The sequence below is a fragment of the Hippopotamus amphibius genome, chromosome 6, assembly GCF_030028045.1.
Source record: "Hippopotamus amphibius kiboko isolate mHipAmp2 chromosome 6, mHipAmp2.hap2, whole genome shotgun sequence".
NCBI classification, from domain to species: domain Eukaryota; kingdom Metazoa; phylum Chordata; class Mammalia; order Artiodactyla; family Hippopotamidae; genus Hippopotamus; species Hippopotamus amphibius.
The window spans coordinates 168,903,283-168,921,738 of record NC_080191.1 but is presented as its reverse complement, the minus strand read 5'-3'; the positions used below and the strand labels follow the sequence as shown (position 1 = coordinate 168,921,738).

The 18,456-nt window shown below is 51.5% G+C and overlaps 1 protein-coding gene and 1 long non-coding RNA gene across 2 annotated transcripts in view; one reads left to right on the top strand and one right to left on the bottom strand.

The window, feature by feature from the left end:
- Positions 1–18,456, top strand: part of XXYLT1 (xyloside xylosyltransferase 1) — a 166,335-nt gene that overhangs the window by 131,110 nt on the left and 16,769 nt on the right. The window lies entirely within an intron of this gene.
- Positions 12,299–17,668, bottom strand: LOC130855312 (uncharacterized). Its single transcript, XR_009054294.1, has 4 exons — positions 17,626–17,668; positions 16,323–16,434; positions 15,139–15,304; positions 12,299–12,925 (listed from the first exon to the last, which is right to left on the bottom strand). It is a non-coding gene; the product is annotated as an uncharacterized LOC130855312 (long non-coding RNA).

The window sequence follows — 18,456 nt, the reverse complement described above, 5'->3', positions numbered from 1 at the left end:
CAAATAACTACCTCCATAGACATCCATAAACTGCTTCCATAAGCATCCTTGTATATGTGTGTATATCCTTATGAACTACGGCTTTTATTTCCCCGGGGTAGATTCCCAAGAGTAAGAGGACTGAGCTGAAGGATAGAGTACTTTTACTTTCGGTAGGTGTTTCCAGACTGTCTTCCCACTCGCCGTGGGTGGGAGTACCTGCTTCCCCATCCCCTCCTTGTCAGTGTTAACCCTCTGAGGGGTAAGCAGTAACATCTCCTTGTTACTTTGGTTTTCATTTCTGTGACTCTGGTAGCGCCTGAGCATCCTTTCATACGATTATGCGCCATTGGCACTGGGGAAGGGACCAGCACGACTCTGGGTCAGCTGGCAAGCAGGAGTCTGTTTCCATAACAGCCTTCACCTGGTCCTGGGTGACAGCGCTCCACGCCCTTCCCCCGCCCCTTCCCACCGCTCTCTCCCTCCCCTCTCTGCTCCTCCCCGTCTCTCTGTCCCTCCCCTCCCCCTCATTTCTCTTCCCCACCTCTGTCCCCCTGGTACAGGTTTTAGAGTCCAGAGAAATGAGAAATTAAGCCACATTCTCCCAAGGGTCCCAGGGTAGGGTGAGGAAAAGCAGAAAACAGCTGTAAGCAGGTGAGAGCTGGCAGGCTGGTGTGTGTTTCTCCTCATCCCTTGAGAGGCCCTGAGCTAGTTCTTTAACTTTTTGCTGATGTGAAATCTGCATCCGTAAAATAGGGAACCGACACTTGGCACTTGGTGATGCATCTGTGGGTAGTTCACATGTTGACTGATGCTTACAGAGCTTCAAGTATGGGCACTCACAGTGTGGTCTGGACCAGAAATACAGAATCTCAGACGGCACCCCAGACCTACTGCATCAGAACCTGCATTTTAAAGAGACACCCCCACCCCCTGCCCAGGTGATTCGGATGCACATTAAAGTTTGAGACGCACTGGCTTAAAGCACATTGATTGGAGTTGTGAGAGGGAAAAAAAAAAGGTAGAACTTGCCCAGAAATGCTGCGGCAATTGTGAACTTCTGAGATGCGCCCGTCGATCCAGTATAGTATGGGTTCGACCGCGCATGGTGGCACAAGTTCTTGCCTCTTGACTGTGAGGTCTCTTAGTAATGTCACCTAACAGAATGCAGCACCCCTCTTCCTTGGTGACAGGGATACTTCAGTTTAAGAAAACTCAACACACCCAAGTCCAACTGGTTCTCCCTGTGGCTGAGCTTTATAGGCACCCGGGCCTGCACTAATCAACAGCCTGCTCCAGCCCCGCAGCCCCGCGCCTGGCAGACACTCGGTGCTCCAGCTGCCTTGACTCCTGGTCCCCTGCAGTCTCCTGTCCCAGCTCCTCACCACTGGCTGTGTCACCCAGCTTCAGCCTTTCTCTTTTGCATGTGGCTGCAGGCTCCACTTCTCCAGTTCTCACACTGAATTCAGACCTTGTCACCCTGTAGGTAACGGAGCCTGGTCCTGGCACTGACACACTTAGCTTGCACCTTCCACCATCTACCTCCACACAGACACGCTCCCCGTCTCCCCCGCCCTCTGTCTCAGCTCCAAGGTGAGAACACCAGGGTCTTCCTCCAGGGCTGCCCTGGGACCGCCTCATCCACCACGCGAGTCTCGTGGTGCTCCTTTAAATAGCGGTGCTCCCAGGAGCCTTTCCACTCTGGTTCTGTGGATTTGAGCTTGCTCGATTTATCCAGATGGTTTATCCACCGGGGTCAGTGCTGGAAACAGAATCCACTCCACGTAAAGCAGAAGGGGTTTAGTATTGGGGACTCAGTGCTTATAGCAGTGATGGTGCGGTTAAAGGGCAGGTTCTAGACTGGGCCTTTTGGTTGATGCCTAGATTGTACAGCTGCCAGCCTCACAGCTGTTTCTGGACTCTCCAGGAAGCTGCAGGATCTCAGCCCTAAGCTGAGGTGCAGGGATTAGGGTTAGGACAAGAAGCTGCCTCCACTGCCCTGCTGTTTGCAGACCGGGCAGCGGCTGCATGCGCTCTGGGTGCGGAGAGACCCGCAGGGACAGCCAGGAGCTGCACTTCCTCCCTCCCTCCCTCCATATCTCATGGACTTTTGCTTGGCAGACCCTGACATACATGCAGAGCTCCAGCTGCCTGGGAGTCTGCAGAACGTGGTTGCCCAGGTCTGGCCTCCTGAGAGGAGAGTGAGAAGGAGTGCTACCTCAGACAGGCAGGGTTTTGACAGGTGGAGACAGGCGGGGGCATTCTGCACTCACACTCCAGAACTCCGCCTCCACCCAGCCCCAGGGAATGACCACACGGAGGCCGGACCCCGGGCTGTGCTGCCGCACCTGCTGCAGGTGGCGGCTCCCTCTGTGGAGTATGTGTTTTCCTCCCGAGGGACGGCGCCAGCAGGCAGGCTTCCTTCACGTGTCTCTGCTGTCCTAAGCACATAGAGCATTGCTGCCTTCCTGAGTGCTCCAAAAGCTTTATATTTTTATTTTTACCTAGTTTTACCTGATTCCGGAGTGACGAGCTCAGTAGAGATGCGGGAAATATGACGGAACTAAGTGCTGCCGGCTTCAGCATGAGATAGTGTTCGTTTTAGGTCATTAGGATTTCGTGTCCAATCCTGGTCCTCATTACTAACCATCTAAAAGGATGTTCTCTCCGCCCTGTAATGAGCAAGAACGTTTTCCTGCTCATGACAGGGTTGTATAACATGACTGCCTGCGGACTTTGAGGGGGAAATGTGTTTTAGGTATCAGGGAAATGACAGTGACTTGGGTCTCAGAGGGGCCCATGGGAGAGTGCTGGGTTTGGGGGTGTGACAGCTGAAAGCAGCTTGTGGCCGCAGAACTGGCGGGGTGTTCCGTGCCTGGAGGCAAGGGTTGGTTTGAAACAGGGGTGAGGTGGAATTCAGGAGCTACCGTGTGCCCTGGGCAGAGGCCTCTTGGCTTCCATCTCAGATCCTGACACAGTACCATGTGCAGATGAGATGCTCAAAACGGTTTGTGTATCACATGGAAGAAGATAAACAGATTAGACGTGGGTAGGAGTTAGGAGGCTCGCGATTCTCGGCTTCTCCCAGCTCCAGACAGTCATCATCCCCTAGGCCCCCTGTTTCGGGGGAAACAGATCAGGGCAGCTGTATTCAGGGCTCCAGGTCGAGGAGAGAGCAGGTGGCTGCCCCCTGCGGCTTTCCTGGAGAATGCCTGGAATGGGGCAGTGTTTCTGCAGGATGGTAAGTTACCGGCACTACCGAGCAGAATCCAGAGTGGGTCCTATAGCAGACCCTCACCCTGCTTCCGTAACTGAGTCTTGGGACGCGTTCTGAATTTTAGGCCCAAGGGGCTTGGCATCCGAGGCCTTTGTGGCTGGCCCGGAGTGCTCTAGCCAGGTTGGATGCTTGTGCTCCCTCGTTGCTGTGCCAAGTGCTCACCTTCTTGTCTTTGCTTGTGCTGCCCCTGCCTCCTGGGGGGCTTCTCTGCTCTTGTCTCCATCTTGAGAAACGCTGTCTTTCACGGCCAGCTCAGTCACACCTTCGTCACAGCATCCTGTGATCAGCAGACACAGGAGCCCACTCTCGCCCTATCTGAACACCCAGAGCACTTTTCTCTCCTCTTCTCCTGGCCCTCGCCTCTTTCTGCCCATTCACGAGGCCTGTGGGTGCCCTACGGGCCTCCCTCCCAGCCAAGCTCTGTCTTCCCAGGTTCTGGCTCGGAGTTGGTGTCAGCAGCTGTTTGTGGAGTGAATGATTCAAAAGTGAAGTGAAAATTAACACAACTTTGTAAATCAATTATACTTCAATAAAAAGTTTATATCTAGCCCTAACAACAACAACAAAAAGTGGAGCAAAACATCCATTAAACAGAGGGGGAGTCCCAACCCGTTGCAGAGAAAGGATTCTGACAAAAAAGGGCAGCACAGTAGTGTGGTTAAGCCCAGAGGTGCTGGGTCCATACTGCCTGTGTGTGGTCTTGATGCCACCACTTAATAGCTCTGTGACCTTAAGCAAGCCGCTTAACCTCTCTGTGCCTCAGTTTCCTCATCTATTAAGTAAGGATAAGGATAATACCTACCTCACAGGGCTGTTTTGAGAATTCAACTATTATAAAGTATATAAAGTTCTTAGAATAGTGCCTGGCCCATAAGAAGTGTTGATGTATGTTAATACACCCCTCTTCCCCAAAACAAGTAAGAAACTTTCAAAAGTTTCTTACTTGCTTGTCAGAAGACAGTGCCAGATGCTGGGGGTTTTCTGAGCTCCCACTGGATCGCCACCTCTGTTTACATGCGGTCCAATCAGATAGAGATTTTTCCCTCAAAGGACTTCATCCTTCCCACGGAAGGGTAGAAGGGCAGAAAGTTCCACTGACCAAGGACTGGCTATGGCTAGGGTCTGTGCGAGGGTTATTTGTACAAAATGCTGTTTAATCTTTACCACAGCCTCTAGATGTGCATTCATATTCCCCTCTTGCAGGCAGCTGAAGTTCAAAGAGCTCAGCTAGTGAGTGGTGTGGCTTACAGCTGAAAAGCAGATCAGGCTCCAAAACCTGTGTTCTCCTGGCCACCTGATGTGGCTTCCCTGCCTCCTGGGGCTTGGCTATGAGTGCGTGCATGGTCCCAACAGGGGCGGGGTGGGTGTGTTGGCCCTGCCCTGCCCTGTGTTGCCTCACAGGGGAGCAGTACAGGTGTCAGGAGTGGGAAGAGTGGATGGCGTAGGCATATCTTCCTGGGGCCTGGAAAACTCGGAAGCATCCATTAAACCAGTGTTTATCCGTATCCCAGTGTTGAGCTGTTACAGTTGGTGGAATCGGACCTGGATTCCTGTAGCCTTTTTGCCAGGATGTCACTGAGGTGTCAGCGAGCCGTGTTTCTGTTTCCTAGTCTATGGAGTCTCTTCTTGGTTAGAAAAGGTCCTGTTGGTTTTAAGAATGATTACAACCCTTTTTTCTCACGTCAGCTGATGCGGTATACCAGTGTACTGATTGATATTAGCACCCACATCATTTGCACAACATTTATGCAGCGACGGTAATGCCAAGTAAACTGTAGAAGAAATGAGCTCCTGTGGTGTTTACAGCCCATCTTAATGTACACTTTGCATCTATAGCATGCATGCTCTCCTTGAAGCAAGATTTCACCACTGGGGTGAGCAAATGATATCTGATATTTACATATGTTTTCCCTGCAGGAGGCATGGGATAAGGACACCGTACCTCTATTTTAAATCTTTAAGTTGAGTTTGTATTTTTGAAAATTCTATTCTGTTGAAACCGGTAAGATCGCCCCAGGGTTCTCTGAGGCAGCAGACATCCACAGCCCATCTGTCAGCTTTAGCAGCTTGAAGGCGGCAGGAGTCCGTGGCACACTATGTGATTCTACCAGTGGTGGACGGTGGGTGGGCCAGAGATGGCACCGTGGTGCTCAAACTTGGTCACAATTAGCATGTCCCTTACTACTGCTTACGGACGTTCACAACGACAGGGGTACCCCCTTCATCAGAAACACTGGCGTCAGCCCACAGCCACCCTGGGGATGTATCCTGGCCAGAGGGAGTGCACACAGCCCGGCCAGTCAGCCCAGCCCCTCCTCTCCCTCCCTTCCTCCCTCCCTCCCTTCCATCCTCTGCTCCCCCCCCCCCCATATATTTCTCTCTCTCACTCACTGTTCTGGTTGAATTGTGTCCCCCCACAAATACGTATGTTGGAATCCTAACCCCCGTGTCTCAGAATGTGACCTTATTTAGAAATAGTGTCATTACAGATATAAGTAGTTAAGGTGGGATCATGAGAGGGGCCCTAATACAGTATGATTGACGCCCTTATTAAAAGGGGAAATTGGGACAGAGACATTCTCACACGGCGAGGGGAGCGCACTATGTGGAGATGAAGGCAGAGATCAGGCTTTGCTTCCAAAGAAAGCAAAGGACACAAAGATCGCTAAGAAACCACCAGGAGGTAGCGGAGAGGCAGGGAGCACATGGGCTCTCACAGCCCCCGGGGAGGAACAACCCTGTGGACACCCTGACCTCAGACTTCGAGCCTCTAAAACTGCGGAACAAAAATTTCTGTTGTTTAAGCTACACAGTTTGTGGTACTTCGTTACAGCAACCCTAGCAAACTGACACACACACACACACACACACACACACACACACGGAGACCTGGTTATTATCACCCTCTCACACAGCCTGTTCTGGGGGGTGGAGGGGTGGGGGGGGGTTGGGTGAACAGGAACTTCTTAGTTGTAATGAAAGTGGCTGCAGGGGTGTTGCCTTCTCATGTGGAAGCACCGTGCATGTGCCTTCCTTTTTAAAACTGTGCTCTTGTTCAAGAGTGGAGATCTGTAAAAAGAGAAAGGATCTGGTGTGATGCAGAGAGCCTGCGTTTTGAGGGTAGATGGATTGTGGTGATTTAAAATCCTGTCCCATTTTCTAGTTCATTTCACTTCCCTGAGACTTTGCTACCTTATCGATATATTGGAAGTCGTAATAATAATACCTTTGGGGTTGTTGTGAGAACTGAAGAAAATGCAGGTGAAACTTTGAGGGTGGTATTTGCTTTGCATGGTGATAGCTGCCCTACTTATTATTAGGGATAAACACTTTGTGGGAAATGATTGTAAGAGAAGCATGTTGTACAGGGCAGTTTTGGGGTCTGCTTTGCTGAGATGCCCTGACTTCCAGCTTCATGTCCGTGTGTGTGTATGAGAGAGAGGTGGTTATTCTTTCCTTAAGGTTTGTAGAGTGTTCCAGCTTTTTTACTTTGAACGTGTCTTTTTCAAACAAGACATTGATTTCTTTTAAAGGAGAAAGATTTAACTAAGTCTCGGATGAGTCAAAACGAGTTAAAGTCAGCGATCTGATAACGGCTGAAGGCGCTTGAGAAGGGTCCTGTCGTGCCTCGCCCTTAGGACGTTCTCGGGTCTCGCCTGGGTGAGGTTTCTGTGCACGTGGTGGCTTGCACGTCTCACTACCGCTCGTGCCCGGCTGGCTTCAGCGCGCGGCTGCACGTAGGAAAGGAAACAGGAGCGGACGGAGGGGCCGGACGCGGCGGCCGGCGCGCGCGCGCAGTCCCAGCTGGCGACCCGGGGCGGCCGCGGCAGGCCCGAGAGGGCGGCGGGCTGGCGCGGGGCAGGCGGCCGGGGCCGGGGCGGCGGGGCGCGGGGCGGGGGGCGCCGCTCGTCCCGCCCGGCACGGCGGGGCCCCGGGAGCGCGCCAGAGGCGTCGGGGCGGCCCTCCGTCCTGGAGAAGGCAGGCTGTCGGCGGCGGGTGCGCGCCCACGGCAGGCAAAGCCCCACGATCGCCCTCTTTCCACAAGGCGGGGCGTGCGTCCGGGACCCGCTTTTATCTTCCAACCCTGCTCGCAACAGAAGAGGAGCCTGAGGAGCCCCGGCTTTATCACCGGCGGGGGCAGCAGGAGGGCGCGGCGGGGGCGGGGCCGGGCGGGCGGGGCCCCGCGGCGACGTGCGGGCGGCTGGGCGGGGCGCTGAGGGGACGGGCGGAGGCGGCTGGTTCGGGGCCGCGGCCCCCTGCGCGCTCCGCGGAGGACGCCCGCGCCTCGGCGCGCAGTGCCCCGCCGCGCCGGCAGGGGTCGCGCCGGGGTGCGCGCAGGTGCGCGAGCCCTCCCGCGGCCCCTCCCCGCCGCGCGGCGCAGCGGCCGACCCCCTGAGCGGGCCGTGTGCGCGCCCCGCCGCGGCCCGGCTGCCTGGGGGGCGGGGGAGGGGCGCGGGGCGTGTGCTCGGCCTCCGCAGGGAGGTCTGGTCTCTGCTCTCAGCGGGGTCGCACGAAGCAGCTGTTGTCTTCTTGGAGAACTTTCACCGAGAGGCGGTGGACACCCCGCAGGCCGCGCGCACTTGAAGTGTGCCCCGTGGGGTTCCCGTGCTGCTCGTGATGTGCGCGCGGCCACCCCGCGTGCAGCCGGCGCTGGCGCTCTGCGCCTCTGGCCCTGTTTCTGCCTTGCGAACCGGCCCGTCTGTGCCTTTCGTCTAGATTCCGCTGGATGTGTTAATCTGCGATATTTGATTTTCTCTTTCTGACTCATGAAGGCACTTTATTGACGGTGTGATTATCCGTGATAGCCGGTTGGGCGCTTCGACGTAAAGAGCCCTCGTTTACTGGAAAGCGCCTTTTCCCTAGGGATCAGCCGCTGCGGCCTTCAGAGCCACGGTTAAGTGCTGCACCGCGGTGAGATGCTGCCTGCAGTGAGTCGGAAGGTCTCACCCTTACGAAAAGGCAGTAACTCCAGGGAACCTAGCTTGAAGGTTACTGAGAAGTAACGATATTAGGGTAAGAGAAGGTAGGAAAACAGGAGGTGTGGCTCTAAATGCTGGTGGCCGTTGGTGATGTCACCAAGAAAGGAGAAGTTAAGCCCAGCGCGGGTACCTTGGTTTCCTTGCAGCCTCCCAGCGCAGACAACGCAGAATGCCTGCAGGGGCTCTGCTGCCCGTGGGCAGCGCTCAGGTCCCTCTGACTCCGGTGGGCGGCCAAGACGGGTCTCCAGGCCACTGCTCTGAGGCCTGTACGGAGACGGGAGGTGTACACGTGGCTGGGCTTCCTGGGTGGATTGTTATTTCTGAGGGAGTCTGAGTTGCTCACAGCACAAAGCGCTGCGGTGAGCAAATCCTCCAGAAGTGACCCTTGCTGCCCAGATGAGCAGGGCCTTTAGAGCAGTTTAAGCGCTTAATTTCCTTTGACTGCTTCTTTTTATAAAAAATGTAAATAAACCACTCTTAATCCATTAACATGTGAAAGCTGTGTGTTGTTAAAGGATGATTTCTTATTATGTCATCATTTTCTCCCCCATCCAACGCATTTCTGACATCTTTCTAATGCCTTTTTTCTTGGATCACAAATTTAAATAGAAGTCTTAATAGAAGCCAGATAATTTTGCATGTGAGCCTCTCACCTGTAGACATCATGTGGCATTTTGCCAGTGGGCCTAGATCAGATGAAAGAATGTGGATCTAGATATGTTTGTGCTTCTCAAACCTTGGCAAATATCCTGGGACACTTGTGCTGGAGGAATTCACAGGATTAACGTACTGCATCTTCCTGAAGAGTTGGTGTTACTCAAAGGTTTGGTAAGGGGGAAATTGCTGTATTAAAATATATATGGGTATGTTATAGAGTAGAATTCTAAAGTTTTATAACTCTTTTAGAGAAGACACAATTTTATGTACTTGGCAGCAGCTGTGTCCCAGGTCACCCATATGCTGGCCTCTGTCCTTTCCCTGGAGAGAAGTTTTAGAAGCGCTGGTCAGTATTTTTTGTGGTATGGTCATTTTATTATTCTTATAATATTATTTTATCATTATGAGCTAGAGGTATGAGACAGAGTGAGTGTCTGGTTATACTTACGAAGCCAAGGAAAGTAATATGAACTTGTCAGTGGATCCTCAAAGTCTGCGGCTACATCATAATCACAGCCTCAAAATACAGGTTCCCAGGCTCTCTCCCAGAGGGATTCTGATTCATTTGGTCTGGGGTGGGGTCTCTAAATCTGAGTTTTGGACTTACACCCAAAGTGATTCTGGTCTGTAACTAGGTTTGGGAACCAAAGAACTGAATAGTTTATTCTGACCAGAGGCCCTGGGAAAGGGGCTGCAAACTAGTACCCACCAGCCAGGCAGAAGAGTGTTTTTTTTCCTTCCTGTAGCATTCTTTTTCTTAATATGTATTAGTTGCCACCATTTAAAATCAGGATGTTTTATAGCGTTTATTTAAAACTCAGAAGGCGCAACAGCGCTGTGCCTGCCCTCTCTCCAAGTCCCGTGGTCAGAGCTGAGCAGTGGCAGCATTTTTGGTGGCCCGTACTCTCCAGTCCTCCCCAGCACCCCCACCACACACACTGCCCCAGCTTCACTCGCTGACATCACTGTCTGGCCCTCTGGGCACCAGAGGTTTTGATCCTGCTTGGTGAACACATGGTCCTGCATAATGTTCTTTAATCATGACGAACAGCTGAGTCACAGACATCCTGGTCCAGCAAACAACAGGAGTCTCCTGCTGCCCCCACTCCCGGAACAGCTCACCTTTGGTCCCACCTGGGAAGTGAGTCATTTTAGAGAGAGACGTCAACTGAGGACTTATTGGGACTCGGAATCCTCACCTCTGCTTGGTACTTCTTGTCTTTCAGTTACTTCCCCAAGCTTCTGGAGCCCCATTTTTCTCTCTCAGACCGGCACTCCCACAAAACACACGTGCACACACACACGTGAGTCCCTCCGGGCCATCATCATGGGAATGTGGTCCCAGAGTGCCCCTGCTGACCCGTCAATTTCACGGCCATGAACGCCCCTTTTGCCTTCACCATTGGTCCCATTCTAAACTCTAGGTCATTCTGTGTTGCATGTATAAAAAGGAGCCCAAACACCATGAGGAGATAGCTTTTATACGCAGTTGTGTTTAGACTTCCAGACAACAGGCTTGACGCTATGAACCTTTGGAGTGTGGTATTTCTGCACCCTTGTTGGGAAGCCGTGTCTGAACACACAGTTTGGCAGGAACAGGAGGCGCTGCCAGCCTGTGCTGGCCCTGCTCAGCAGTCAGAGGCATGACCCCCGTTCCTGTTTGCTTCTGAGATGTTACAGGGGCTCTCTTTTATTCCGTGAGGTCAGAGGATGCCATTGGATTGGCTGCTTGACAGGATTGCATCGTTTCTCTTCGTTTTTATTCTATTCCAAGCCCCGAATCACAGTTCTCTCGCCTAGCAGCTTGCACCTTGATGGATTCCAGAGGTCTCACAGAGCATCGCCTCATGCCTCATTTATCTGAGTAGGTAAAAGCACAGAGATGGTGAACATCAGTAACCTATAAAAGGCTTTGAAAGGCAAAGAACATTTTCCTTTTAAAATCTGACCTCTCTCTTGCCTTACCTAGATGGATTCTCTGGGCCCTGAGAGTGTGTATGACTTTACTGTTCCAGAAATGATGAATATAGGCTGCTGGGTGGAATTGCATTTCTGTGCTCCTTTCTTTCTTGCAACCAAACCACTGGCTGGCTGGCATTGAGAAACGAGGCCCACGCTTGTGGCCCCAAATCCCCGTCTCGTGTCCTGAGCAAGTCGCCATTTCCATTTCAGATTCCCAGCCTCACCTTCCATCTGCTGCCTGGAGCTCCAGTGGTCACTAGCTTTAGCCCCCGGTCTCCCCATCAGGTACTGGCTTTTCATTCGTTAGAGATGCGAAAAGTAGCCAAGTTAGAAAACATTCAGTCTAACTTCACTGTTGGAGAAATGTAGAATCAGAACCAGACCTGCCAGGCGTGTTTTCTGACACATCTGAATTTCATATATTTCATCTTAATTAAGGGCCAGGTGCTCTCATTTTCATTCAGAACATATGTTAATCAGAGATATATGCAAAACCACCATATTTTGCCCACATCTTTGGGGCTAATTACCATTTGCAAATATTTACATAAAGCAGATGAACGTTGTATACATTTCTAGAGAAATTAATGAGAGGGAAGGAAGAGGTTTTGCCAAAGGGGGTGTGTTTACCAGTTAAACCATGGTGGTGCCCTGGGAGTGTAGGTGCTAACCCGCCAGGGAGACGGCGGGTTTTTCCCAGTGTGATTGGAGCAGCTTGGGTGAGGGCAGCAGTGCGGGTACAGTGTTTATTCTGTGCTGTAAATCAGTTACGTAGATCACGTTCCGTGTGGTGGTGCACATCCAGGCTCTAACGGGGAAGCGCGGCCCCGGCAAGCGGCCCAGCAGGCTCTGAAGATAACGAGCTATGTGCTGGTTACGGCCTCATTGTCATATGTTGTGAGGTGCTTTGTGGCTGCCCCACCGAGGCTGAGTGTAGCTGGAGTTGCTCCCAAAGCCTGTTGCAGACATTGGCCCGGCCTCGGCTGGGTGGCCACAGTGTGGAGTCCAGCCATGTCGGAGAAAGGCAGGTTTTATCCTTACCATTGGGGGGTGAGAGTATGCCTGTCTAGAAAAATTCACTTTAACAAATGTAGACTGAGTCCCTACTTCTTGCCAGGCACTGGGCTAAGCAACAGAGATTCAGATAAAAAGAGACACAGGCCCGGTCCTCCAAGAACGCACAGCTTAGTAGATCGGAGAGGCACACGGTGATACAGACACCGCAACCACGGACGCGTCCGAGGCCCGGAGGAAGGAACTACACAGAGGAGGTGGCCTCCGAGCTGGGCTTTAATAAGAGAAGGGATAAGGACGCTGCGCTGAGAGGAGCAGCAGCACAGAGGCCGTGGCAGGTGGCAGGTGCAGGGAGCCCAGCTGCTTCGGGCTGGATGAGCACGGCGGGGCAGGGCTGGGGGGAGCCGCCGGGGATGTGATCAGACGGGGGCAGGGGCTGGGTCGTGGGGGTCTTGTGTGCTGTGCTGAGGAGCTGCCGTTAATTCCAAAGGGAGTGAGGGAGGAGCTTGGCGTCCCCTCAGGACCCGCATAGGAGATTCTGTGGACATCCGCCTTCTGGGCGATGGGTCAAACCCTGACCCCATCCTAGCTGAATCACGCCGTCTTGTTATTTTAGCGGTCAGAATGCTGAGTTGTAACTCACGTCCACATATGGGTATAGGTCACACTTTCTGAGCAAGATCCCAAGCTAGCTGCAGACCAGAGATTCGGAGATGAATAGGTGACCAGCCCTGTCCACCTGTCCGTCAGAGGGCCACATGCTGGTGGGGGAGGAGAGGACAGACGTGGCTGGACCACTTGTAAGCAGCGATACAGCCTGTTGTATGAAGCAGTGGCAAAGATTCATTTCAAAGGCAGGCTCTCAGAGGATTTTATATAGGAGTTGGAAATTCCAGATTCCACCAAACTTTTCTTCTGAGAGATTATTTATGGCACTTTATGTAATCTGGCTTCCTTTTTTTTTTTTTTTTTTTAAAGTATAGATGAGTGACTTTTTTTCCCCCTCTCCTTCTTGTGCCCAGCAACAAACAGATTCCAAATATCACCAAAGCTCCACCTGAAAAACAGAAATTTTTCTTAAGAACCTCTATACTGAACAGGATTTCAGATACAATTAGTGCGTTTATTTCTTTATCCAAAAGCCCTGTCTTTGCTCACTTTTACAGGAAAAGGGGCTTGGGAAGCAGTTTATTATTTCTAAAAATGGACTTTCCTTCTAGGGACTTGTCTGCATGCAGACTGACAGTGCAGGCCCCAGACGGCCTTGCCGGGCTGCCGGCAGCCTCGATGGTGTGTGCAGGTGTGTCTCTGTGGTCACAGGGCCCAGGTAGTGACGGAGGCAGAACACCCTCCGTCCAGCTGTTGCCCCAAATGCGAGTCCCCACACCTGCCCCAGGGCCTTTATACGTGTGAAGCGGGACAGGTTTGTTTATCTCTCGGAGGTTTATTGTTTTGATCTCTTGAGAAGGGAGAAGGAAAGGAGAAAACAGTCTTCTTGCAGCAGAAAGCTGTTATTGTTTGAGAACCTGACCCCTGTCCCACGTGTCCTCGGCTCCCTCGGAACATTCCACATTAATTACACCGTCGGCGGCTGCCACGGCTTTTCCTCTGGCATCCACAGCTCTGGAAAACGGATTGTGATTGTAGAGCTTGAAGCAGTGAGAAGAGGAAAGCCACAGCCCCAAGGGACCAGGGGCCTGGAGGCGGCTTGGAGACCAGCAGCCTGAGGGCAGGGAGGCCTGGGGGGGGGGGTCCTGTGAGCAGCTGGCCTAGGGGATGCGGGCAGAGAGCGAGGCTGTCAGGCGTCTGATTCTGTGGCCAGGGCTCCAGCTCGCAGATCCTGAAGGGAAGGAATGGCTCCACCCTGCACCTGGGCTCAGCAGCAGGGCAGTGCAGTGAGAGGGCGGTTCCTGGGCCCACTGGCCGTTTCTCCTCTGCTTCTGTGTGTGTGTGTGTGTGTGTGTTAAAATATATAACACTTAAAATTTGCCGTTTTTTAAGCGTTCCATCATTGGCACTAATTGCCTTCACAGTGGTATGCAACCATCACCACTATTTCCGAAATATTTTCGTAACCCCAAACAGAAACTCTGTACCCATTACGCAATAGCTCCCCACCCCCGCCCTCCACTCCCAGTACCCTCTAGTCTCCTTTCCGTGCCTGTGAATCTGCCTGTTCTAGGTGGTTCGTGTGCCTGGACGCACAGTGTTTTTGTCCCCTCCGCCACTCTGTCGCCTCCAGGCCCTGGAGCACACCGTCCCTCCTCCGCCCCACGCTGGGCCTCTGGGCCTCTGTCAGTGCTTCTTCCTCATTCATTGCTGAGGCTGTACTCTACTCTCCATGGGCCTTTCTTTATTTTAAAAATTAAGTGTAGTTGATTTACAAGATTATATTATTTAGTTTCATGTGTACAGCACAGTGATTTAGTATTTTTGCTGATTATACTCCATTATAGGTTGTTAGAAGATAATGGTTATAATTCCCTGTGCTGTCAGTATATCCTGTTGCTTCTCTCTTTTTCCACGGGCCTTTCTTGATTCCCCTCACCTGGCCCAGTCTTCCTCTATCTGGAACATCTGGTCCGAAGAGGTCTTTCAGCCCAAGCTGGCTGCTCTGCGTGAGGTTCTGCGTCTAAGGATGTGTTCTGCACCCACACTCCCCTGCTGACCCAGGAGCCCCTGGAGGGAGCAGCCGGACGGCACAGAGTAGATTCTCAGGGCTGTGCTCGTCAGATTCCAGGGCTCTCGTCCACTGAGGGGCAGTGAGGATGGAATTGTTAGAGGGGCGCTGGCGCCTGGCCGCCTGCGTTTGAACCTAGGCTTTCGCTAAATTTCTCAACCTCTGTGAGCCTCAGGCTCCTCCCAGTGCCTACCTTATGGGCCTGTGCAGAGTAAGTGAATGCTTCAAGTGTGTGAAGCACTGAGAACATGCTTACAGGTGCGGACACGTGCTGCTTTACAAGTGTCTGCCCGTGTCACTGCCATTGTTGTAACCTACGTCACAGGGTTGTGAGGATGAAGTAACTCGTGTAAGTTGTTTTGAAAGTGGCTGGCATGTAACAAGCATTTAGTAAACGTTAGCTACGAGCACACATGAGTGTGTGTGTGTGCAGGCGTGCGCTGCGTACTGTGAGCGTATGTATGTATGTATTTTTACATCAAAACCAGCTCAGCTCTGAAACTACTCCCGGGGGGCTGCCTCTGACTTGAGAAGTTGCCGCTATTCTGATAAAGGGGACTCGCCCACCCCAGGGGCGGAAAAAAACAAACCTGCTGGCATTGCCTGCCCTTTTGAAGACAAGAGCAGAGAAGTAGGAAGCCTCAGAAGATGGATGCCAGGGGAAGGTCTTCTTAGGAGGGTGGCGCAGTGGAAGTCAGTACCGCCTGCACTTGGAGGTGTCGTCTGAGTTCACAGCAGTCTTACTAGTGTTTTCACCTTTAAAAGAAAATTGGAAACAAATCTTGTGAATCTGCATTCCCTCTAACCTCAGGCAAAAGATCCTCACATTCTGTCTCCATTTGGAAGACTGAGTGGGCTTTACTGTTTATGTGGGTGCCTACAGTTTCAATCAAGATTCTCATTTTTTTAAACCCACAGAAGAAATGTTATCCTCTATGGAAACCAAGCTTTACAAAACGTGTCTCTGTGCTCTGATTTTAATAGCCAGTTAAAAGAAACCTTAACCCTGCTTGTTAAATAGCTGTGTGAAATGTTATCAGGGCACGGAGGAGGGCTGGGGCTGGAGAAGGAATGGCCTCCTGGCAAGTTTGTACCTCTTTCTGAAGAAAGGAGAACTCAGAACCAGCTGGGAGTTGAACCTCAGCTTCCCAAAGGCAGAGGAAATGCGTGTGTGTGTTAGGGACGCACTCTGGGAACAGCGTGGTTTCTGGGGATCGCATGTCATCGCCCCTACTCAGAGCCCGTGCACTCTGTGTTTGCACCACCATGACTTTCAGGGCTCCCTCTCTGGCCGCATGTGTCCCTCTGTCCTGGATGCGGGCTGGTACCATGCCGGAGGGACCCCCCCCCGTCTCAGCAGGTGCCCTCTACAAGTATGATGGAACAGCATATTTTCTTTTTTTTTTTTTTGAGTTGAAATATCATTGACTTACAATATTCTGTTAGTTTCAGGTATACAGCAAAGTGATTCATTTATATGTATGTATTTTTCAGATTCTTTTCCATTATAGGTTATTACAAGATATGGAATATACCTCCCTGTGCTACGCGGTAAAGCCCTGTTACCTGTCCACTCTACGCACAGTGGTGTGTGTCCGTTAATCCCATACTCCTAAGGTATCCCTGTCTCCCTCCCTTTCCCTTTGGTAACCACATGTTTGTTTCCTATGTCTGTGAGTCTCTTTCTGTTTTGTATATAGATTCATTGGTATTATTTTTTAGAATATACATGGCATCGTGCACTATTTGTCTTTTTCTGACTGACTTCACTTACTGTGATATTTTCTGTGTCCGTCCGTGTTGCTGCAGATGGCAGTATTTCATTCTTTTCATGGCTGAGTAGTATTCCATTGTGTATATATACTACATCTTCTTAAGCCAGTCGTCTGTTGATGGACATTTGAGTTATTTCCATGTCTTGGCTATTGTAAATAACGCTCTTATGAACACTGGGGTGCATGTATCTTTTCAAACTAGACTTTTCATCTTTTCCAGATATATGTCCAGGAGTGGGATCACAGGATTGTATGGTAGCCCTATTTTTAGTCTTTCTAAGGAACCTCCATACTGTTATTCTCAATAGTGGTTTTACGAAATTACATACCCACCAACAGTGTAGGGGGGTTCCCTTTTCTCCACATCCTTATCAGCATTTATTATTTGTAGACTTTTTTTTAAGCTCTTTATTGGAATGTAATTTCTTTACACTGTTGTGCCAGTTTTTTTCTGTGCACCAAAGTAAATCAACTGTATTTATACATATATGCCCATATGCCCTCCCTCCTGCAACTCTCTCCCACCCTCCCTATCCCAGACCTCTAAGGCATCACCCCTCATCGAGTTGATCTCCCTGTGCTATGCAGCAACTTCCCACTAGCTATCTGTTTTACATTTGGTAGTGTATATATGCCAATGCTACTCTCTCACTTCGTTGTAGACTTTTTGATGATGGCCATTCTGACCATGTGAGGTGATGCTTCATTGTTTTGATTCAGATTTCTCTAATAATTAGCAGTGTTGAGTATCTTCTCATGTGTCTGTGGGCTATTTGTATGTATTCCTTGGAGAAATGTCTGTTTAGGTCTTCTGCCTATTTTTGATTGGGTTGTTCTTTTGATATTGAGTTGTATGAGCTAAAACAGTGTAATTTTCTGCTTAGGATCAAAGGGGTTTGCTTTTGTATATGTGTGCGGGGCAGGGGAGGCTAGGATGCAGACTGGCTCAGTAAAAGCTTACTGAAGGTGGATTGGCCATCAGTCTAACTTCTCCTCTTGCCTTTGCCTTAAACCTTAGAGGCAGCACTGCTGTGTATCACGTATTGAGCTCAGTTCCCTGAGTCCCTAACCTTTCCCTGGAAACAAGATCTCTGAAGCTGCTTGACTACCTATAGGCCAGGAAAAGGGACAGGAGAGGAATGGTCCTCTTCTCAGCCAGACTGGTTAATGCAGCATCTGAAAGCACCTACCTTTCTTCTGTTGAGCGGCTGACCTGCAGTGAGAATCTGACTAAGTGAGGACGCCCAGTCCCCTCCAGTGGTCACTGCCCCGACCAGGAGGCAGTGGGGCTTGGGGCCTTACCCAGGGCTCTCCAGGCTGGCTGCCATCTGCAGGTCCTTGCTCTGTATGGTTCCTCCCATGTGTTAGCAGGCATCCTTGCTCACGCACACGCGTTCAGGCCGCAGAGTCACTTAAGGAATCACCCCTCAGCATGACCTAAACAACCCACTTCCCCAGCACCACAGGCATAGGCACTCAGAGCTGGACGTGGAGACCGTTGGTCTAAGAGCCAGGCCTTCGGGCCCTCCCAGCCCCCTCCCTGATCACACGGGGCACAGGCTGTGTGCCACGCCCAGGACTAACAGCAGAAGGAAAGGAGGGAGAACGCTCATGTCACCTGCCCTGCACCACGGTCTTCAGATGTGATTTCATTTAATTCTCTGGCAATACCTCTCTTGAGGTATCACGTTCCTCCGATTACTGGGAGAAAACTGAAGCAAAAGGAAGAGAAGTCGCCTTTGTGCACACCTGCGGCTTCAGGGGCTGTGGACTCTGCGTTACCTCCTGTAATCCTCACAGCAGTCTCTGGAGGTGTGATGCTTGGTTCTGGTGAAGCTGGCACTCCACGTCTGACCGCCACGTCTCTTGCCTTTCTTTTCTCGTTCCCCAAAGTGTGGCCCATGGACCACCGCAGCAGCATCACCTAGGAGCTTGTCAGAAATGCAGGATCCCGCCTGTCCCACCTGCTGAACCCCAGCTGCATGTGCCTGGATCTGCAGACACACATTTTGTGTGCACAGGAAAGTGTGCGCAGCCCTGCCACTCACCGCACAGCTCTTAGGGAAGGGAAACCCAAGCTGGGAAGGGGAGGAAGAGAGGGCTTAGCCGAGAAAACCTTCACGGGGGTAGACG